We start from the raw sequence: 22,436 nt of genomic DNA, 5'->3' as shown, positions 1-22,436 counted from the left end.
CAAAGAGTGTGGTTGGGCCCTAAGGGTCTGGGCTTTGTAAAAATTACTCAAACTCTTTCAACTCTCAATTCTATTCTTTCACACTTTTCCTGACATGACAGGATGTAAAAATTAAGTAAGAATACAAACATCAATAAAAATAGTCTAAGAGTTAGGCACAGACAACCAGACTTCTTTTTGGTAAAGGAGACATTTCACCTGGCTGCAAGGTGGTGCAGTGGTCAGCACTGTTGCCTCACAGCAAGAAGGTTCCTGGTTTGAGTCCCGGCTCGGGCGCAGGATCTTTCAGTGTGGAGTTTGCATGTTCTCCCTGTGCCTGCTGGGTTATTTCCGGGTACTCTGGCTTCTTCCCACCGTCCAAAGACATGCAGATGGCTGACTGGACACTCTAAATTGGCTGTGAGTGTCTATATGTTGGCCCTGCGATGGACTGGCAACCTGTCCAGCATGAATCGCGCCCGTAGCCGCTGGGATAGGCTCCAGCCCCACCGTGGCCCTTTACAGGATAAGCGGAAGACAATGGATGGAGATGTTTCACCCCTTATCACTCTTCAACTACTATGTCCTGGATCACTGAAAACCTTCACTGGCATGAACAATAATGATTCAAAGTAAAGGTAATGACAGAAAAATAAATCACAAAAGTAAACTTAATAGAAAAGTCCTAACAGTATTTTAGAAAAAAGATTGAATCAAGTCCATGTGTGATTGTGTGATGGATAGCTGTATGGTAAAATCATCATTAATAATAAATGTTCCTCTTCAAACCCTTGTCTGCTGAGATGCCAATTGACCTCATGTGTGTTATGAATGAATTGGGTTTTTGGTTGGGCCCAGAGCAAATAGCCTCATTAATATGTGCCAGCCACTTAACATAAGGTTGCCAAATTGTAAGCTTCATCAAGATGTAATGACCACAAGTAAAATGTGCAAACAAATCAAGCACTACCATTCCCCGAAATAACAACCAGTTGTTAAATTGAGTTTGCATTATTAGGGTTACTTTATTGTGGTTGCTGCCCAAAATAAATGTCCACTGGGCCCACTCACCAATATCTAATCATACTATGTTATTGTAGCCATTAAAGTGAACTAGTTTCACAGGTTTTCCTCCTGCTGCTGGCTGAAAATAAACATAATGCCTGTGTGCCTGAGCTTTGCTGTTCATATAGCATAAACTCTCATCATGAATGTGTATGGATATCCGTCAGCACAGATATTTGTTTTATATATATATATATATATATATATATATATATATATATATATATATATATATATATATATATAAATTTTTATTTTTATTTACTGACATACTCAAAAACATCAATCGGGTCAACTCAAACTTTATACAAACAGTCTTGGAGACACACATTACTCAGATATTACTCTACATTGTTCACCTACAAATACTCCAATTTGCTCTAACCACAGCTGCCTTTTTTAATTTTCAGTGAGCACCGATTAATGTGTAAAAATGATTCGACACAATGCTTATTGTATCAGGCAACAGAGCACCTTGTGTGTCGTTCCCCCATATCAAAATAGATCCATCAAACTAATGTCTGATCCTATATCAGTACGGATTATGCAGAACAGCTGATCAAGTGTGGAGAACACTGAGGAACACTGAGTATCCTGCATTAATTGATGCAGAAGACACTGCTGAGAGACTACAGCTCTGCAGCACAAATGCAGGCTCTTGAACCATAAGATTGAGAGTTCTCTCTTCTGTACCTGTCTGTTGACGCTTGGAATGTGTTCATATATGTGGTGTTTTTTGCTCTTCAGCAGAGCCCCATTGAAGCTGTACATCAGAGCGAAAGTTGATACCACTTCCTTGCGTGGCCTTCAGAATGTTTTCTCCTAACAGTGTCATTTCTGTAATGTTTTGCTGCTAACAAGTTTGATGGTTTGTCTGATTCTCCATGTCTGGAAAAGTACAGAATAGACCAGAATATAGGTTAAACCTTTTTGGTCATTGTTTGAAACATGGCCAATATGTCTCAAGTGTGGGTGAGTGGGTAAGTGAGTCTATAATGTGAATTTGTGTGAATATTAGATATTGATGTATAATAGTACTAGTACTAGTAATATTAAAACATAAAATCGTTTTTGTTGTAATGCTCTGTAGGTCTGAATCCTTAACATTTAATTACCTTTTTTGCATTTTGATCAGGCAGCAGATTGACATTTTGAGTGGGAAGTCAGTTTGTCGTTCGTGAGATAAGAAAAAAATCAGGGAGGCATGAGAGACAGCGGTAGACAGACAAGAAGCATAGAACAACACAATATGCATTTCCTTTTTGCCCCTTGCCTAACATTTGATTTAACTTTTAGCCAACCAAACCAACCAACCAACCATAATTTAGGCACCCCTGACCAACTCAAAAAACATTATAGATTTATTCAGAGATTAATCAATGGGGTATTGTAAATTTAAGACAAATCGTATCCAGGAAATGTTTCAAAAAAAAAACCTGTGAAATCAAACACTAGCAACTCTAAATGCTCATCTTCTGTAGACTTTACATTGTTTAGTATCATTGACCGAAGAAGGAAGACTGTATTGATGGTAAGCAGTATTTTATTTTAATTATAACACACAGCTTTTGCTTTAGATGTATAAACCTCCAGGGAGTGCTGCATTGTGGAACAGGATGATTGAAGCACTAAATATCAGTAGCAGCAGTTGACTGTGGACACAGAAAGCTTCACTTTTAGGAGCTGTGTTGTTGTTTTAGTCCTGCAGTTATCTGCTGAAAAATTGGTTAATTCGCCAGCAAGGATGAGAGTTTTGTCTCACTGGCACTGTAGAAAGCATCTTTGTGTCTCAAAGCTGCACCAATCAGTGCGCTTCTTTTTCAACAAGTAACTGCCAGTGACAAACTCTAATACTCAACCACTGACAGAAAGTACAAATATAATCACTCAGGAACTATGACAGCTCAGCAAGTATGGGCTCTCAGCACATTTACAGTACAATCCCAGTGGACCAGCTAAAAAATAAACCAGTTTTTCTTTATGTTAAAAAAAGGAAGTGTGCTCTTGTAACTCCTGATGTACCACAGATACTGACAGGAATCATTCTGTTTCTGCTAAACCATTCATCCATTTTCTACCACTTAACCTGGGCTGGAACCTAACCCAGCAGGCTTCAGGTGAGGGCCAACACATAGAGACAGACAACCATTCACACTCACAGTCACACCTACAGTCAATTTAGAGTATCAATCAGCCTCGTCCTCTCTTGATGTCTTTGGACTGTGGGAGGAAGCTGGAGTACCAGAGAGAAGCCATTCAGGCACAGGGAGAACACGCAGACTCCACACAGAAAGACCCCGTGCTCGAGCTGGGACTTGAACCCGGAAAATTCTTGTTGTGAGGTGGCAGTTCTAAACACCACACCACACCAATGTTTTCTGCTAAACATTTTTGATTTTATGAATACTGCCTGGATACAACACTGATTCACTCATGAAATGGATAATTCATTCCTCAGATACTGGAAATGTCAACAGGACACGTTGATTAACATTTAAACTGGTCTTATTGTTTGTGCATGCCATTATCACCATTCCATTCATGGCAAATTGAATTCCTGCTCTTTGGTATTACTCGTTCCATAATGTTACACTCAAAACCACATCTGTTGTGTCTAGATTACCAGTAGTTTAATACTAACTTTGTATAACATTTAGAAAGATGAGGGCTCATGCACACAAATTCAGACTCTCATTCCCACCTCACCCACATACAAATCTCAAACAAGGCCAACCAACCGAAAACTGTGGACAGTTGATTTGTAGTCAACAAGGAAAATGCTGCTTTCAACCCCCTCTTGGTTTCCATCTATCCTGACAGACATGAACCTCCACGTCTGCAGATGGACACATCAGTTATTTCATACTGCTCCTGTCAAAGCAGTAATGCATAACAGTAAATAGGAGTCTTTACAAACTATTTCTCTCCATCACAATGTCTAGCTGTCCTCATATTGCTTGAATGAAAGTTGGAGACCATCCATCCATTTTCTACCACTTACCCTGTTAAGGGTCACGGGGGGCTGGAGCCTATCCCAGCTGCTTGCGGGCGAGAGTCGGGGTTCACCCTGGACAGAACCCACTCAGGCACAGGGAGGTCATGCAAACTCCACACAGAAAGATCAAGTGCTTGAGCCGGGGCTCGAACCTGGAATCTTCTTTCTGTGAGGCGACAGTGCTGACCACTGCACCACCGTGCCGCCAGCTGTAGACCAACAAGTTTTAATCTAAGTTCAAGCCCTCACCAAATGAGCGCATCCAAAGCTAATGAAGCTCACTGCTGCGACCAGAATCTGTGCATCTCCCACCAAATGGGGTTGGATTGTACGGCAAAGGAAAAAAAAGAGATTGGCACTCCAGAACAAATTTATTGTGTGCATGACATTTCATGCCTTCGACTGTCTTCGTCCTTTATTGAATATTTGATGTGATGAGATTCGGTGTCTCAATTTAAATAAGCACCCCTAAATAATTATTACATATGACAGATATATAGCCTGGGTCCAGCTTTGGAGTACTTATCCACTGGAGGTTTTATTTTTTTATTTGTATCTTAGTTTATTATATTTAATAACCTTGTGTATAATGGACTATGGGTACTTGTCTTTACATTGCAAATGTTGATGTGCATATGGAATTTGTCGAGATTTAAAATGTTAATTCATTTTTTTCACAAAAATAATCCAGAATCAGCAAAAATAAATGTTAATGATGTGGTCCTAAACAATCCCATTGAGTGTTTAAGGAGGGGTTTGTCCCTGCACAGAAACTTACAGACTGGCTGATGAACAAAGTGGTAAAATAAAAAGGTAAACATGACCAAGGTAGATGATCCTGAACTATCATGGACCACAGTGTTAGCAGTGGTGGCAGACAATGAGACATTCATTGCTCATTTTTTTTATTTTTTTCCCAAGTAAAACAAAAATGAGAAGTGTACTCAAAAGAAGTTCAAAAATTGAGGATTTCTTCCCTGCTTCTAAAATATTGTAATACCCGTTCTAAAATGATAGCACAGCAAACACCAAAAGGTTTTGAAATGGAGAAAAGAGTAACATATTTGATACCATTCTTGGTATAATTGGATTCAGAATGCCAGTCTTCCTGGGCGGGCCAGTTGTAACCTAGAATTAAAAAAGAACAACAAAAATCTTTGTGGCAACCAAAAAAACGCTTCATTTTCTGAAAACATCTGCCGCTGGAACATGGAAAATGTATTTACTGCATTTTTGAAACAAGATATTGTTCAGGAACTAGACCCTATATGTCACTTAAATGATACTTTTTAGGTTACAGTGACTTATACGAAGTGCAGAAAATAAATACACAACTTATCTCTGAAAAATGTTGATTTTTTTTTTCAATGTCCAAATGTAAGAGTAAATGTAAGTGGGAATTTGCATTTCTATTAAATATACTGTAATTACAAATGGAATCTCTGTCCAGCTCATCATAAATATAAATGTGTGAGCCACTTCGGCTGCTTAATATCTGCAGTGCTGGGTCAAGCAAAATTTTATTTGCCTCAGTTTAATTAACAGCATCTTCTCTCCCCATCCTGTATCGATCTCAGGGAAATCATTTTTATGCTCTCTGATATATATACAGCTTCTCTGTTTTACTAGCTGGTGGTCAACCAGGGTTTAGATGATGAATGCGATGTGGATTCCTGCCCCTCTGTGAGGTCAGTGGGGTCGATTTCAGGTTTAGATGGGTCAAATAATAAAATAGGTCATCAGTATGCATAGAGTTATAAAAATCCTCCTGCCTTGTCATTTCTTGTCCAATTGTTTACTGTGAACAGGTCGTATAGTTGTATGGACAGTCATTGAAGTTTGTAGCTTTGATTGAAGTGGTCATATTAATGCAAAAGCATGCTAGCTGCTGGATAAGACCTGTCTTGGACATGTTCAACCCTCTGTGTGTCTGCTTGCGCTGAGCAAAGCACTCTACAAAAGTACGCTTCCACCTGAAGCACCTCAGTGCATTTAGATGCAGCTTCCTGCTCAGTTGAAAATATATGCTGTTAAAGGCAAAAATCTGACCATGAATGAGGTTTCAGTTCAGGAGCAGAAAACACAAAGGAATATGCAATACAATCAATTTAACTACGTACATTTTTTAATTCATAAAAGAGGCACAAAAATCAAGGGAAAATTAAAGCTGCTGCACCACAATGGGATGGGCTAAGCGTTTAAGGGTGAAACAAAAAGGTTGAAGAAGACCAATACAGGAAGACAAATGAGAAATAGAGGAGGGTCCATCATCAGAACTGCCTGGATCAAAATGATCAATACATTTTATGGCATGTGTCTCTACATCACGCAGCACCTGAGCAGAAATTATGGTAGCATGTTTGTTTATTCTGCGTCACTTATGACTTTGACATGGTGATTTATCTTCTTACCACAGTCCAAAGACATCCAATTGGGGACGAGGCTGATTGATACTCTAAATTGACTGTAGGTGTGACTGTGAGTGTGAATGGTTGTCTGTCTCTATGTGTTGGCCCTGTGATGGACTGGTGACCTGTCCAGGGTGAACCCTGCTTCTCACCTGAAGGCAGCTGGGATAGGCTCCAGCCCTCCCCCCCCCCCCCCCCCCATGACCCTTAACAGGAATATGAGTAGAAAATGGATGGATGGATGGATAGATGGATGGTGATTTATCACAAAAATGAATACAAATCTAAACCAACAGATAAACATACAGTATTAATCAAAAACACATCATTTAAGACACCCTAAAAAAAGAGAAGTGGTGAATCAATAAAAACAAAAACAGTTAAAACAGTTTTATGTGTATGAAACTATAGGCCTATGATTTTCAGTTTGTTCGTCTCTAATTTTGTACCTAAAAAGTCAAGTTCCACAGCCGGGGAATACATAGAGACATTTTTTTTTAATCACACTTTTAACTGTCTTTGTGAAGAGAAGATTAAAGCTTTTCTCAGAATCTGTGGTGGCACAGCATCCAGCACAGATGCCGTGAAATGAAAAAGTCTCCAGAGTAAATTGATATAAAGCAGCTTGAACAACTTCTCGACATTCAAATATTTTTTTGTGATTAACAGACATTTTTCAAAAAAGTGACATCTGCTCCAACAACTCAATGAATTTTTTTTTTTTTCTGCTTTGGCATACAATTCATATCTGTATTGAAGATCTCTCATCCTGAAAGCAACTGTGGGAATATTAGTTTCATGATATTGCTCTTTATCTGTACAAAGAACCATTGGCTCTCTCAATCACCATGCCAGGATTTTAGATTTGGCTGGGCGTTTTAATAAAGCTATAGAACCTATGTCTGCCTTTCTTAGACTTCAGGCTGATAATGCAACTTTTCTTTTTCTAAAACATTTTTGAATGTAGAGACAGCTTTTTATTTACTCAACTCTTCACAATTACTCTTATTCACACTAGGCACAAACTGAATGAAAGTTAAGCTTGTTTTTTGGTGTGAATTGTGACTGCTCAATCAATTAGCTGAGAACATATTTAAGGAAGCCAGATCATCCAAACAAGGTGGTTAAGGGCAGAGGATGTTGTTATGATGCCATGTGAAGCCCTTTGAGACAAACTGTTTGTGAAAACGGGCTCTACAAATAAAATTGCCTTGCCTTGCCTTAACTAGTTGTTTGAGCTGATTGCACAGAGGCACAGAGACCATAAACACAGCAAGGGTGCGGTTCACCGAGGTGAAAAAGATTGAACCAAGGGCTGAAGGCATAATTTAAAGCCTCTGATTAGATGCTGATTCCCTAGCCATAGTCCACAGCACTGTGGTGCCATACACTGGTGTTATATATATATATATATATATATATATATATATATATATATATATATATATATATATATATATATATATATATATACACATATATATGTATATATATGTATGTATGTATATATATATATACATATATATGTATATATGTATGTATGTATGTATATATATGTATATATGTATGTATGTATATATGTATATATGTATATATGTGTGTATATATATGTATACACACACACGTATATATACAGTATATATATATGTATATATGTATATATGTGTGTATATATATATGTATACACACGTATATATACAGTATATATATATATATATATATATATATATATATATATATATATATATATATATATATATATATATATATATATATATATATATATGTACTGGTTACCGGGGGGGGGGGAGTCAAAGAAAGAATATAAGACAAACACATTATTTGAATATTTTCTAATCAAACTCATTGCCCTAAACCTGTTGTAACAGATTATAATTACTCAGTTATAATTACTTGAGTAACTTTTTGGATAATTGCACTGGTGACCACATTGTTTTTTTCGTTTTATTTTCATTCCTGCCTGATGGGAATGGGATGTACTTTGAGACATGCAGGATGCTGCGGTGGTATGCTGGACACGCCCTTCATTACATTCTCTTGCTCTAAGCAGTTAAGAATCTGATTCAGTCTTTGGGAATCTGTTGTTTCATTTTTTCACAAAAGTTTTATGGGGTATGACGGTATTACATTGAACAAAAGTAGTTCTTTTAAAGGTCTTTTTGGAAAAAAATATCCCGACAGTCATCGGTCATCAATTGCATATTCATATTCATATCATAAAGTACATTTCACAGACACTCCCTTTCTATTAAGCGGATGTATTGCAGAGCGTAGTCGTCGTCACCAGAGGGCAAGCACAGGCTACGTGCTGTACGGGTGTGACAGGCAGACAGGCAGCTCAGCAGAATGAAATGGTAAACGGTGTTAGTGGCTGTGGGATTAAATTGACAGGAGGACAAGTAAAGGGAAAAAAATGTGACTGCCCTTATTTGGGATTATTAGGTTTTAAATCCAGTAATAAAAGTGGGCCAGCCTATACAGAAGAAGTTGAGTGCAGAAATTGCCTTAAAAGTGTCGTGGCTGAAGACGGAGGAGCCGGCTTTGCCATGCTCCTACTACGATGTACAGTAGTTTTCTGTCCGTGCAGAGGATATTGCCTTCGGCAGTGTCCCAAACAAGTGGCGTTTTGCCAGTTCAGTTTTACAGTCTTGTTCAGATTCTGTTGATGTGATTGTTGTACCTATCATGGCTTTTACCCTATGCCCAAAGAATAGGTCATTGCTGACTTTTGCTTGCCAATTGATGAAATCCACTAAATCAGAAAACCTGGCTCCTTTCCAAGTTCTCTTTTTTTAAATTTCACATGCTTTGCAGCTCCAGTGTTCTCTCCTTTCATTGGAATTTTTGAAATAACGATTGTCATATCTCTGGGGTCATCTCATTCATGTACTCGATGTCATCCATAGTGTTTCAGCATCTAGTCAGTGTCAGAGCATATCTAATCCTTTCCTGTCTTCTGTTTCTATCTGTGGCCATTCAAGGGCTTTACTCATGAGGGCAAGTGCAATTCACAGTTCATCACCATAGTGTTGTTGGAGGCGCTTCCTAACTTCACCATTACCTTCATCTGGCCTCATGTGTTCACAGCTACAAACAGGGTCTTAAGGTTCTCCACTTGTGAACAGTTGCAGATGAAACAGTTGATCACGTTGACAATCGTAGTCTGCTCAAAGGCTCAAATGAACTATAGCTCTCTGGGGAATGTTTGAATGCAACCAGCTTTCTTCTTTGTGGATGTTTGACTGACAACCTTTGAAATACTGTCACTTGGCTGTATATCATCACAACCATCATCATGGTTTTCACCGTCAACTTTATCTACTTTAGGACTGCTTTGTAGCTTTTAAATCCAATCTCTTGTTTCCTAAAAAAGTCTTCAATTTCTACACATTTTGGAAAATACCAGATAGGTATAATGGCCTTTTCATCTTCATCATCATGACAAGGTGTTATTTCTGCTAAAACAACAATTACTTTCAGTACCCACAGGTTCTGATTGGTGTTTTGATGCACACAAACTGTCCTCTTTGCATGGTGGTTTGTAAGACTTCACTAGCACAACACCAGGTCTTGGGAAGACAGAAATCTGCAGTTAAATTTCTGCTTACTCACAACATTCAAGATCCACATGTCAATTTTAGTCCTTGTAAAGCAAGTTTTCTTCCTCTATGCTTGACTATAAGTCTATCCATATGCTTTGCATCTTTAACTAGCGATGGTTATATAAATATGTGTGTGTGTGTGTGTGTGTGTGTGTGTGTGTGTGTGTGTGTGTGTGTGTGTGTGTGTGTGTGTGTGTGTGTTGCGTGGGTTCTCTCTGGGTACTCTGGCTTCCTCCCCGAGTCCAAAGACGTGCAGGAGGGGAAATTGGTTAATTGGCCGAAGACTGCTGGGATAGGCTCCAGCCCCCCCTCCCGTGACCCTTAACAGGATAAGTGGTTGAAAAATGGATAGACGTGTATATATATATGTGTGTGTGTGTGTGTGTGTGCGTGTGAGTGTGTGTGTGTGAGTGAGTGAGTGAGTGTCTGGTCTTTATTTCTTCATTGATCTACAAAAAAGGCAGCATGATCATTGTAGGAGAGAAATCTCTGTGGGTGATTTTATCTCAGAAGGATTGTAATGTGAAATGAAACCAAGAATAAAATACTGACTAGTCAACACAGCAGCCTTTTAAAGGTGATCAAAATTCTAATCAAGGCTGATGAAACTCAAACCATGTCCATAGAAAATCAGCAGTCACTGACTAAATTATATATTTTATTTTATATATTTAGTACAACAGACTCCCTTTAGCCCTTGGCTTTCCTCAGTGTTACATCATTTTTTGGTCGAACCCGTTTAAAGATTGAGCCAGGACCTTCCAGGAATCAGACAGCTGCCAGTCACCCTAGAAGCAACAAATAAATATTATTTTGAAAAATCATAAACATATAATGATAAACAGACAATCCCACTTGTACGATATTTAAGGATCAGAGACCAAATGGATCTATCGCCATGCATGTAGATGTGTATATGATAAAATATTCACATTATACACGTTCATCAAAACAGTATAGTTAATGACAATGAACAAATAACATGAAGGGGGTAGTGATAGATGTAGTTTATGTATCTCAAGCGACAGCCACATCCACTCTAGAGTCTGTAAAGGAATTGTAATAGGCATGAAGAGGAATTCTGTGAATCTGTGCTTGACTACTCGTCCTCATCGACTGGAAGTCTTTCTCAGTGAAATGAATGGTCATTGTAGGAACTGAAATTGATTTGCAAGAACGGTGTTGTGTTCCAAGTTTCGTTCTGTTAGTGTTGTGTTTTTTGATCCAGTGTTTCTGTTAGCGTTTGTTTTTCATGCAGTTCTGAGGCTGGTGGGAGGCGGGGCCAGGTGACACTGAGCTCACACCTGATTACTATTGGCTCGTTTGGCCAGCCTATATCTGTCGGCACTGCCAGTGGTTCAGTGCCGGATGATTCCTTCTCCTGACCGCACGTATCTTCTTGTGCTTTCGGCTCCAGTCCTCCTACCAGTGCCTACCACTCGCAGTGTGCTTGCCGGTAGTAGTTTTGCTTTGGTTCTTTGTTTAGTCTTGTTATCCCTCAGAGGTGTTTTTGGTTTTGTCATTTCCCTCACCTTTGTGTGAGGCGCTTTATATTAACCTTTTTCCAGGCGAAGTTCTCCGGTTTTATTTTACTTGTCCCACGTGACTTTGTTTTGCACTTTCTGAATAAACTTTGTTACTCCTGCCTCTACCTACCAGGTCCTGGCCTTTGTCTCCAGAGCAGAAGGTAACAAACAGAATGTATAAGTATAAAGAGAACTGAAAGTTCACATAGGATGTTCATGTCATTTCAAAGTAAATGAATTCAGTGCCATTAAATTCAATTTCAAGTTTGTTGCAGTGCAATTCCAAATAATAACAATATCTAATTATACTCGTCAAATCTAGTTTTTAATGGAATTGCAATGTATTCAAGCTACCCAGTTCAAATATAAAACTTTCAAAATTCAGTTTCTAATGGCACATTTTCAGCCCATATTTTTTGTTCCTTAATGAAAGTTTTGTTCTGTTCGTTTTTGTCCTTGATAATTTTGTCCCTGTCTCACTCTTCGTTATATCTGTCAAATCATGATTGTATTAGGTTTGTTACAGTGTTACTGTGTCTATATTCAGGTTGCTCTCAATCATAAGATGATCCATCAACTTTGAACATCTCTGTCCGCTCTGAGCCGCAATCATCTTGCTATCAATATGCCTTTGTTCTCTTAGTCTGTCCTTATCAATCTAGCTAAATGTCCTTCTCATATTTAGAGCAGACGGGCTGATGAAAACATGGGATACTAACAGCAGCTCAATATGCTGTGACAAGGACAGGGCTAGTCTTTACTAAGGATGCCTTTTATCTGTGAGATATGGCAAACTCATTAGCAGCAAAGACTTGCGTCATATTGTTGGCGGTATTGAAACAATGCATCAGTATTAAATGAAGTCTTTTGTGTTGATTATTATTATTGTGGTTTCAGTCGACTTTAAGTAGCATTATGATAAGCCTATTCCTTGCTGCTTTATTTTAGAGTGGGGAACAACTCTAATTGAGTTGAGCAGACAGACGTGTGTCACTTTGAATAGTTGTGGACCACATAGAATAACTTTGATCTCAGTCTTTATTTGCACGTGAAGGTGATTTTAGCGAAAGATTAAATTTTTGTCATGCACCAGTTAGGGGAAAATGTAGTTGGGTACAGTTCATCCAGTTTCCATGTAATGTGCCAAAAAAATTACTGCTAAATCATTAAGTACATGTACTCAAAATATTTTAGTGACGTAACTGTACTTCTAAACATAGGCTGCCACTGATCATATCCATATATGTGTCTGATACATGGTGGTGCAGTGGTTAGCACTGTCTCCTCACAGCAAGAAGGTTCTGGATTTGAGCCCCGGCTTAAGCACAGGATCTTTCTGTGTGGAGTCTCCATGTTCTCCCTGTGCCTGTGTGGGTTCTCTCTGGTACTCCAGCTTCCTCCCACAGTCCAAAGACATGCAGGAGAGGAAATCGGTTAATTGGCTGAAGACTGCTGGGATAGACTCCAGCCCCCTGTGGTCCTTAACAAGATAAACGGTAGAAAAATGGATGATGTGTGTGTGTGTGTGTGTGTGTACACACGCATATAGATAGACCCTGGGGCACAAGGTCTTTCTGTGTGGAGTTCTCCTTGTGCCAGCATGGGTTCTCCGGGCCCTCTGGGGGACCCTGCCTCTTGCCCAAAGGCAGTTGTGATATGCTTCAGTCCCCCGTGAACCTTAACAGGATAAATGGTAGAAAATGGATGGATGTTTCTGACATTATAGCATGTTGGCAGATTTTAGATTGGCACCTTTTCAGTGATACACACCTGCATACATGATCTGTGTCTTCCTTTTAAAGGTTACAACCTACAAGACTATGGCCTCTGGAGGACCTGACTTCGAATGATCCCTCCTTTCAAGAAAGGATTCTGCCATTTTACCAATTTTAAAAAGTAAAACTCAATTGTAATCTGACATTCTGAGAAATTCACTTAGTTTTAAGTCCCGAACAGACTGAAGGCCTCAGGATGTTATCATTGTGCCAACTTCACACAAAAGCTGAGGTGTATGGACCCTTTGGGTTGTGGAATTGCTATATTGATCTGTTTGGCCTTAATTCCACCCACAACCTCAGTACTCAAGTGGAAATATAGCTCCCTCAAAGGACATTTCATGTAAAATCAGCAGTGTACAAACCAATGTTTGTAGAGGTCTTCATACTCTCGTATCATTTCATCTCCCATCAGGGTTTTTGAGCACATGGTTGCCATTATAAGTGTATTATCTATTTTTATCTGTAAATACCTGTACTCTTAGTGCCCTTGACTGTTTGTTTTTATTGCGTACTATTTATAATTCCTTGTTAATTGCCTGTTTGCTCTGTGGGTCTGAGGACTAAAATTTCATCTGTGCTGTCGAGCATATATGGTACATTTGACAATAAAGCTGACTTTGACTTCAAAAGTCACAAAATACTTGAACAAGGAGTTGATACAACAAATGATTACATCACTAATTTTTCACTTGATTGATTTGAAGTGCTTGAAAACAGGCCTCCAAATTCTTTGAACACAAAACCAGTTTACAGTAAATCCCATCAAAACAGTGAATGTCGTAAACATTCATAAGATTCATTCCCTTTTATCCAACGGCTGAAAGAAGCGCAGCAGATATTAGCCAATACTTAAATCAAAGTGACCCACATTCCCTCAAGATGAAGAGATTCTTTTCACAGGAGATACAAGCAGGATTACAGCAGGAAGATTCAGCTCAGTGAAATTTATATACAACAATAAAATGTTCTGCTCAAGTCAACTTCTTGATCTGGACTCTATAAATAAAGACCATAAAAATATAAACAAGGGCCATACTTGTTTGGCTGGATTGTTAACAGGAGTGGCACCACTTCAATAATGAAGGCCTTCATCACTGTGACATTACAATGTATCATCCTTCATATAGAAGGACATATATCACTTCATCTTTATGACATACCATTACTAGGTACAGAGGTATCACAATATACTGTACCACAAACTCAAAGCTTCTACAACTGTTCTGTTAGGTTTTTTTTGTTGTTGTTGGTATAATTTTTTTTTTTGTCAGGATACCAGTAGGACTTCTTGATATCAGCCACTTCTTCTATGTACCATTGATACATGTTATGCAGTGGCTTGTCCCTCCATCATGGTTCATCCTTCTCCTCTGTATCATCAGATTTCTGCTGCCTGAGGTTTTCACTTAGCAATTTATCTTTGGGGGGCATCTTCCTGATGTATTCTTGGATCTTGGCTGGAACACTAATCAGTCCTTGGCCTAGCTCTGCCGAGTGAACATTCTCAGGATGCTGGAGCTGGGGTGAAACCTCCTTGCATTGTGAGGAGCTTCCCTGTCTTGACGTCTTACAGACTTGCAGAGTGTATGTGTTGATGGCCTAGAACTTGTTCCTCCCATTAAGCTGACTTCTTAGGGCCTCCCCTACCCTGTGGAGCTTTTTTGCTTTGGCTGAGTTCCTTGAGGCCTCCCCATGATTTCAGTTTGTCTGCAGTATCCAAAGGTAGTTGTAGCTGTCCTGAACATTTGCAGTGCTGCCTTCTGGTGGGTCAGCCCCATCTGTTCAGATCATCTTTTCTCTCTCCAATACAAAAAGCAAAACTCATGGCAGCAGAAGAGACAGTCTCAAAGAGTGGCTATGGGCTCCAATTCCAATTCCAAAGTGGAGTAGCCATCAGTCACCTCCTTTACATGGATGATATCAAGCTGTATGCTGGGAATCCAGGAATGAACCACTGGAAGGTTATTTGTTTACAGCTCTGCAGTAAATTAATGTCCCTTCATGAGGATTATGATGAGTTACAGTGGTGTTGATACGCACTAAGTTTTACTGATGGGTGTATTTTATGGTGTGTCCATCCCATTTAAATGAATTAGATAACAAAAATATTAAGAACAGCTCTTTAATAGGGCAAAATAAAACTGAGTGGAAGGTTATGTGCTTGAATGGACATGGAAAAAGTATACTAATGTATCTCTTGTCCTCAGGAAGGTATATGTCTGGTCAAATAAAATCTCATTTGATTTTCTTCTTTTATGTAAAATACAGTATAATGACAAAAAAAACAGAACAAATATTTGTCTATGTGGAGTGAGATAATATTTGCTCTGGATAAAGAGGCAAATATAAAAGACATGCAGTTATTTGTACAGAACACATTCAGCTGTACTGCCATCTTTCAAAGATATGTAAACTTAGTGAAAAGAGGGTGATAACAGAGGTGGCACGGTGGTGCAGTGGTTAGTTCTGTCGCAGGTTCCTCTTCAACACTGTGACCAGGCTCACCAAGAACCATAGTGCTGTTGAGCCATGCATCCCCCCAACTCTCAGCAGTAACGACTTCCTATCTTTCTTTACTGAAAAGATTGTGAATATTAGAACAAAGATTGCCAGTAATGGAGGACAGACTACAGTCCCCATAGAAGCACCTCGCAGACTTGGTGCATACTTGGACACCTTCTCCCCCATCGACCTGTCAGAATTAACTTCTGCAGTCACTTCCTCCAAGTCAGCCACTTGTCTGCTGGATCCCATCCCAACAAGCCTCCTTAAGGATGCCTTCCCTCTAGTCAACACGTCCATATTAAATCAAATTAATCTTTCCTTAGTCACAGGTTATGTGCCACAGGCCTTTAAGGAGGCTGTCATCAACCCTTTACTTAAAAAACCTTCTCTTGACCCAGATGTGTTAGCCAACTATAGGCCTATATCCAACCTCCCCTACATCTCCAAGATCCTCAAGAAGGTTGTCCTGGAGCAGCTACATGAACATCTGCACAGCAACGAGCTCTTTGAAGCCTTCCAGTCTGGATTCAGGGAACACCATAGCACTGAAACAGCACTTGTCAGAGTCTCTAATGATCTTCTCATAGCTTCAGACAGAGGTCTTGTCTCTTTACTTGTCCTTTTGGACCTCAGTGCTGCATTTGACACCATCAACCACAGCATCCTACTTCAGAGACTAGACCATGAAATTGGGATTAAAGGAACTGCCCTAAAATGGTTGAAGTCATACTTATCAGATAGGTTTCAGTTTGTTAATGTTAATAATGACTACTCAGAGTACAGCAGAGTTACATATGGTGGACCACAAGGTTCAGTTTTAGGACCGATTCTCTTCAATCTTTACATGCTTCCATTCGGTGACATAATCCGGAAGCACTCAATCAACTTCCACTGTTATGCAGATGACACACAACTTTACTTGTCAATGGAGCCAGACGACACAAGCCAGTTTACTAATCTGCAAGACTGCCTAAAAGACATTAAATCCTGGATGTTTTCTAACTTCTTACTGCTAAATTCAGATAAAACTGAGGTCATCGTGTTTGGACCTAAACACCTCAGGGACACACTCTTGAATCGGATCACTACTCTAGATGGCATCACCTTGACCCCGAGTACAACTGCAAGGAACCTTGGAGTCATTTTTGACCAGGACCTGTCCTTCAGCTCCCACATGAAGCATGTGACTAGGACCGCCTTCTTCCATCTGCGAAGTATCGCTAAGATTAGGAATATCCTTTCCCAGAGTGATGCTGAGAAACTGGCGCATGCATTTATCACTTCTAGGCTGGACTACTGCAACTCTCTCCTGTCAGGATGTCCTAAATACTCCCTAAAGAGTCTCCAGCTGGTCCAGAATGCTGCAGCAAGGGTTTTGATGGGAGTTAAGAAGAGAGAACACATCTCTCCCACTTTAGCTTCTCTCCACTGGCTTCCTGTAGGATTTAGAATAGACTTCAAAATCCTTCTGCTGACTTATAAGGCTCTCAATGATAAAGCTCCATCCTATTTGAAAGAGCTCATTAGTCCCTACTGTCCCACCAGAGCACTCCGCTCCCAGAATGCAGGTCTTTTAGTGATTCCCAGTATCAATAAAAACAGACTGGGAGGTAGAGCCTTTAGTTACCGGGCTCCTCTACTTTGGAACCAGCTCTCTCCATGGGTCAGAGAGGCAGACACTTTAACTACGTTTAAGTCCAGGCTTAAGACCTTCCTCTATGACAGAGCCTTCAGTTAGGACTGGTTCAGGTAGCTCTGAACCATTGATAGCTATGCTGCTATAGGCTTAGACTGCTGGGGGACACATCAGATTACATGGAGCCCTTCCCTCCTCTCCTCTCCTCTCCTCTCTTCTCCTCTCCCCCTCTCTCCTCCTCTCCTCCCCGCACATTTTTGGAACTGTCATTACCATTACTTGTTGCACTTTGTAGTTTGGCCTTGGTGTCACGCAGTCTCTCTGTGTTTCCACAGATCCACCAGAGCCCCAACCGCCGCCTGCATCGCCCCCCCCCCCCTCCTCTTATTCCCTACTGTTACACCGGCCTGCGCTCCCCTTCCATGAACCAGTCTGCCATCCAGTCCCCCATCAAGCTGGCTTGCTCTCCCTGCCTCCCCTACCAGAAGCTTCCTTCTTCAACTGTTATTAACATTTCCATGTTTCCCACATTTTGTATTGTAAACTGTTTTCTGTGACAACATCTACTGCACGTCTGTCAATCCTGGGTGAGGGATCCCTCCTCTGTTGCTCACCCTGAGGTTTCTCAGATTTTTCCCTGTTAAAAGGGTTTTCTATGGAGTTTTTCCTCAGTCGATGTGAGGGTCTAAGGGCAGAGGATGTTGTTATGATGCCATGTAAAGCCCTTTGAGACAAACTGTTGTGAAAACGGGCTCTACAAATAAAATTGCCTTGCCTTGCCTTGCCTCACAGCAAGACGGTTCCAGGTTCGAGTCCTGGCTCAGGCTCAGGATCTTTCTGTGTGGAGTTTACATGTTCTCCCTGTTCCTGTGTGGGTTCTCTCTGGTACTCCAGCTTCCTCCTACAGTCCAAAGATATCAAGAGGGGACGAGGCTGATTGATACTCTAAATTGATCGTAGGTTTGACTGTGAATGTGAGTGGTTGTCTGTCTCTCTATGTTGCCCCTGTGATGGACTGGCGACCTGTCCAGGGTGAACCCCACCTCTTGTCCGTAGCCGCTGGGATAGGCTCCAGCCCCCCTGTTACCCTTAACAGGAATAAGCAGAGGAAAATGGATGGATGGGTGATAATAGAATGCTTAATTATATTTTATTGGTTTGAAATTCAAACTAGTCACTATTAACTGAGGAGAATTAGGAAAAGCAAGGTTATGGACAAGATGAAAAATCAGAGGTCAAGAAGTTTATAATTTATTGATCCCACTTGTGTTCTGTTTGCTTTTCTACCGATAATTAACCAGCAGAGGGCAGTCTTCATCGACAAATTCTTTCTCTTTCATACCCTGACTTCAAGCTTTAACTATTGATTTCATGCCAGTGCATTTACTGCTGCTGCCAAACACTCCCAAAACTTGAACACACACACACACACACACACACACACACACACACACACACACACACACACACACACACACACACACACACTTGCAGCACAGGTAGTGACAGGACACCATAAGACAAATCCACTGGTGGTTTATGAAATACAACAATTTACACTTTTAGAAATATTAGTGTGTAATTATTATGAATGTCTTGTGGTAGCAGGAAGCAGTGTTGACTCACCCAAAAGTGACTCAATACCAATACCTTTGCTTTGCCTATATTTCTATCACTTCCTTTGGCAGCTGAATGTGTTGTCTTGCTAGGACCAGATGGTGGCTAATCATGATCTTCTGCCTCTGTTTCACTACCTCCTCATCCTTTCATCATGATCTTAGGGTAAACTACATATTGCAGTGACTCAATGTGACATCTTATTGTATGATGTGGTCTTACAAGCAAGGGTAACTACCTGCTTAGCATGCTAACAAACTAAATCCAGTACTCAGAATAGTTACACGTACATGAAATCCAAATATATTTAATGTTATTTCTAATTATTTATTGCTATGTACAATATTTTATGCTTTGTGTTGTACAAACTTCCTTTAGAATAGAATGTTTGATAGGTGGAGGGAACAGTTTCAAGCTGAAATCCAACTATATCTAGTCAGACTAAGATAATTTTATAAGAATAAAATGTGCACTGATTTATTTATTTATTGGTCAACAACAAAAAATTTACATTTTTCTATCCAAAAAATCATGGTCCTATCTCTTTTCACAACTATAACCTGCATTATGTTATTGATAACTTACATAAAGTCTTTCTGTATGTGCATAAACTGTGGGAAGTATCCTCTTGTTGTTGCTATTTTTATTATTATATTTATATCATGCATTGAACTCTAGCCATCCTAAGTCTGATGCACATAGTGCATTATTTTAATAATATTATGCAGGGATTTTTAATTAAATTGGGCAAATAATGAAAATGTACTGGAAAACGCAGTGAAAAGCAGCTACTTTGGCCTTGTATTGATGTGGGGTTTCCAAGTAGTCTCACAAGCAGAACTATATAACCTTTAGTATTCTATCTCCCTGTGTTATTGTTACGGTGTAATTTGCAGTAATCTTGTACACTGTTTGATTCAATGCCTATTGCGCAATGTACTGGTTCTCGCCTGTACAAAATACATACACAATTATCATGGTGTGAAAATGTAATGGGAACTAATGGAAAAACATAGGAGTGCACTCAGTGCAGATTCCTACCAAGGCCAACAACCAACTCTTAAATAAGCTTTTATAAATGGAATCAACACAAAATAGAATTAGAAGATGTCAGCATTGTACATAAGACAAATATTCTACATCAATGAAATATTCCCTAAAAAAATAATGAAAAAACTATGTACAAGACAATGCAATGAAAAGCAACAAATATCGCAAAATACCTTTTAATATATCAGACTTACATTCAGGACAGGATAATCTTTTATATTTACAGCTAATAGTTCGATAAAAGTACCATCCATCTTCTTCCGCTTATTCCTGTTAAGGGTGGCAGGGGGGCTGGAGCCTATCCCAGAGTATCCAGTTAGCTTAGTCCCCAATAGCATGTCTTTGGACTTTGGGAGGAAGCTGGAGTACCAGAGAGAACCCTTGCAGGCACAGGGAGAACATTCAAACTCCACACAGAAAGATCCCGTGCCCGAGCCAGAACTCAAACCTGGAACCTTCTTGCTGTGAGGCGACAGTGCTAACCACTGCACCATCGTGCCGCCTGATCAAAGTACCTTTCTTTCTTATTTCATTGTAAAATGGAAAAGAGGCAAAAGCAAAAGAAATCAGATAGAAGAAAGTGAAAAGCATCCATCCATCATCGTCGTCTTCCGCTTATTCCTTTCTATTAAGGGTCGCAGGTGGGCTGGAGCCTATCCCAGCAGCCTTCAGGTGAGAGGCGGGGTTCACCCTGGACAGGTCGCCAGTCCATCACAGGGCCAACATACAGAGACGAACAACCATTCACACTCACATTCACACCCACCTCTCGCCCGTAGATGCTGGGATAGGCTCCAGCCCCCCGTGACCCTTAACAGGAATAAGCAGAAGAAAATGGATGGATGGATGGATGGAAGATGATGTTGTGGGACTGTATAAAAAGAAAAATACAATACAATAAAAGAAAATAATATGTGCAAATCAAATCACTTCAGGAAATACAAAAATTGAGACATGAACAGCACAGTGAGAGGCCATGGCACTCTTAAGTGTGTGGACGTAATCTGTCTGACTCAAATTTCCTGCTGCGTCATCCTCAGTGGAAAGACCGGATTTAGGATCTGTCATCCAGGCCAGGCCAGGTCATGGTGACACACTGCGTGTCCACAGTTTGTTCTCACAACAGATTAAAGGCCTGGATTAGGATTAGTCAGATCTACATATACCTGTGTACACTTCCCAGCTTTGGACTGGGTGAGAAGAAGTGAGGTCAGGAAGCCAGGGTTGTGTTTTCCTGTGTCTGACGTGGCAAACTGTTAAAACAGGAAAAGCTTCAGCTGGTAGTAATAAAGTGAAAGAGTGGTCATGGACATATTGGGAGTAACGTGTTACAAGTAACGTGTGACTGCAATCAGAATATATTTGTCTGTATTTTGTTTTAACTTGAGTAATAACATTAGAGTTTCTAATCAAAAAATAATTTCATTATTTGCATTATTTCAAAGTCCTCAACTCTCTGAATAATAGGAGGTCAGGAAAACCAATCAAAGAGAGATGTGGGTATATGTAAGGCAATGAAATGTAACTCGTGGTGTGAGTAATCCAGTAAAGTGAGTCAGTAATTAAAAAAAGATTCACACATAATGTGTAAAAGTCACTGGTCATGACTGAGAAATAATGCACATATAGAACAAGATAATAAAAAATGTTACATACATACATCATTTTTCTGAGAATGGACTAAAGAAACTCTCAAACAGCAGTAGTTGTAGGACCATCACCTTTCACAAAATTACTGAAAAACAGTACTTCAGATACTTCAATGCTGTCATTGAGGTACATTGCACAATACATCTTTTCTGAGGAGATGAAGTCTTAGATGAAAAGGCAAGCTCTTTCAATTCATTAATTACCACAGTCACCTTATATGATGCATTAAGCACGTGATTTGTGTTCCGTAAGATCTCCAGGATTAGCACAAAATCATTTATATACATCTCTTACATTAGAGGACATGCAGTCAAAAGGAGAAAAACAAATGCTTAGATAAATACATTTTTCAATATCATCACTCAATACACTCAGAACAACATTAACAACATCGTGACAAAGCTAGGAATGGCAGTCGGTCCATTAATGGAATTATATGCACTAGGTGATATCAAACAGTCCATGAAGAATGAATGGTATATTATAAAAATGGCTGCAGATTCTGTACTCACAAAAAACTTTCATCAGTAAATCAGTGCCTTCATAACTGCATTTTGACTCGTCCAGGGAAAATGCTGCATGTGTTAATGAGGCTTCATTTTTT

General features: G+C 39.7%; 1 long non-coding RNA gene across 1 annotated transcript; it reads left to right on the top strand.

Annotated features, from left to right (window-relative positions):
• The first annotated feature begins 11,433 nt into the window (after nucleotides 1-11,433).
• On the top strand, nucleotides 11,434-14,028 carry LOC147238258 (uncharacterized). The gene is made up of 3 exons (XR_015111935.1): nucleotides 11,434-11,526; nucleotides 11,730-11,757; nucleotides 13,399-14,028. It is a non-coding gene; the product is annotated as an uncharacterized LOC147238258 (long non-coding RNA).
• Nucleotides 14,029-22,436: the final 8,408 nt, after the last annotated feature.

This window comes from Aulostomus chinensis, unplaced genomic scaffold, assembly GCF_037954235.1.
Source record: "Aulostomus chinensis isolate RoL2024-O1b breed Wild unplaced genomic scaffold, RoL_Achi_v1.0 HiC_scaffold_31, whole genome shotgun sequence".
NCBI lineage: Eukaryota > Metazoa > Chordata > Actinopteri > Syngnathiformes > Aulostomidae > Aulostomus > Aulostomus chinensis.
This window is presented reverse-complemented; position numbering and strand designations above follow the sequence as displayed.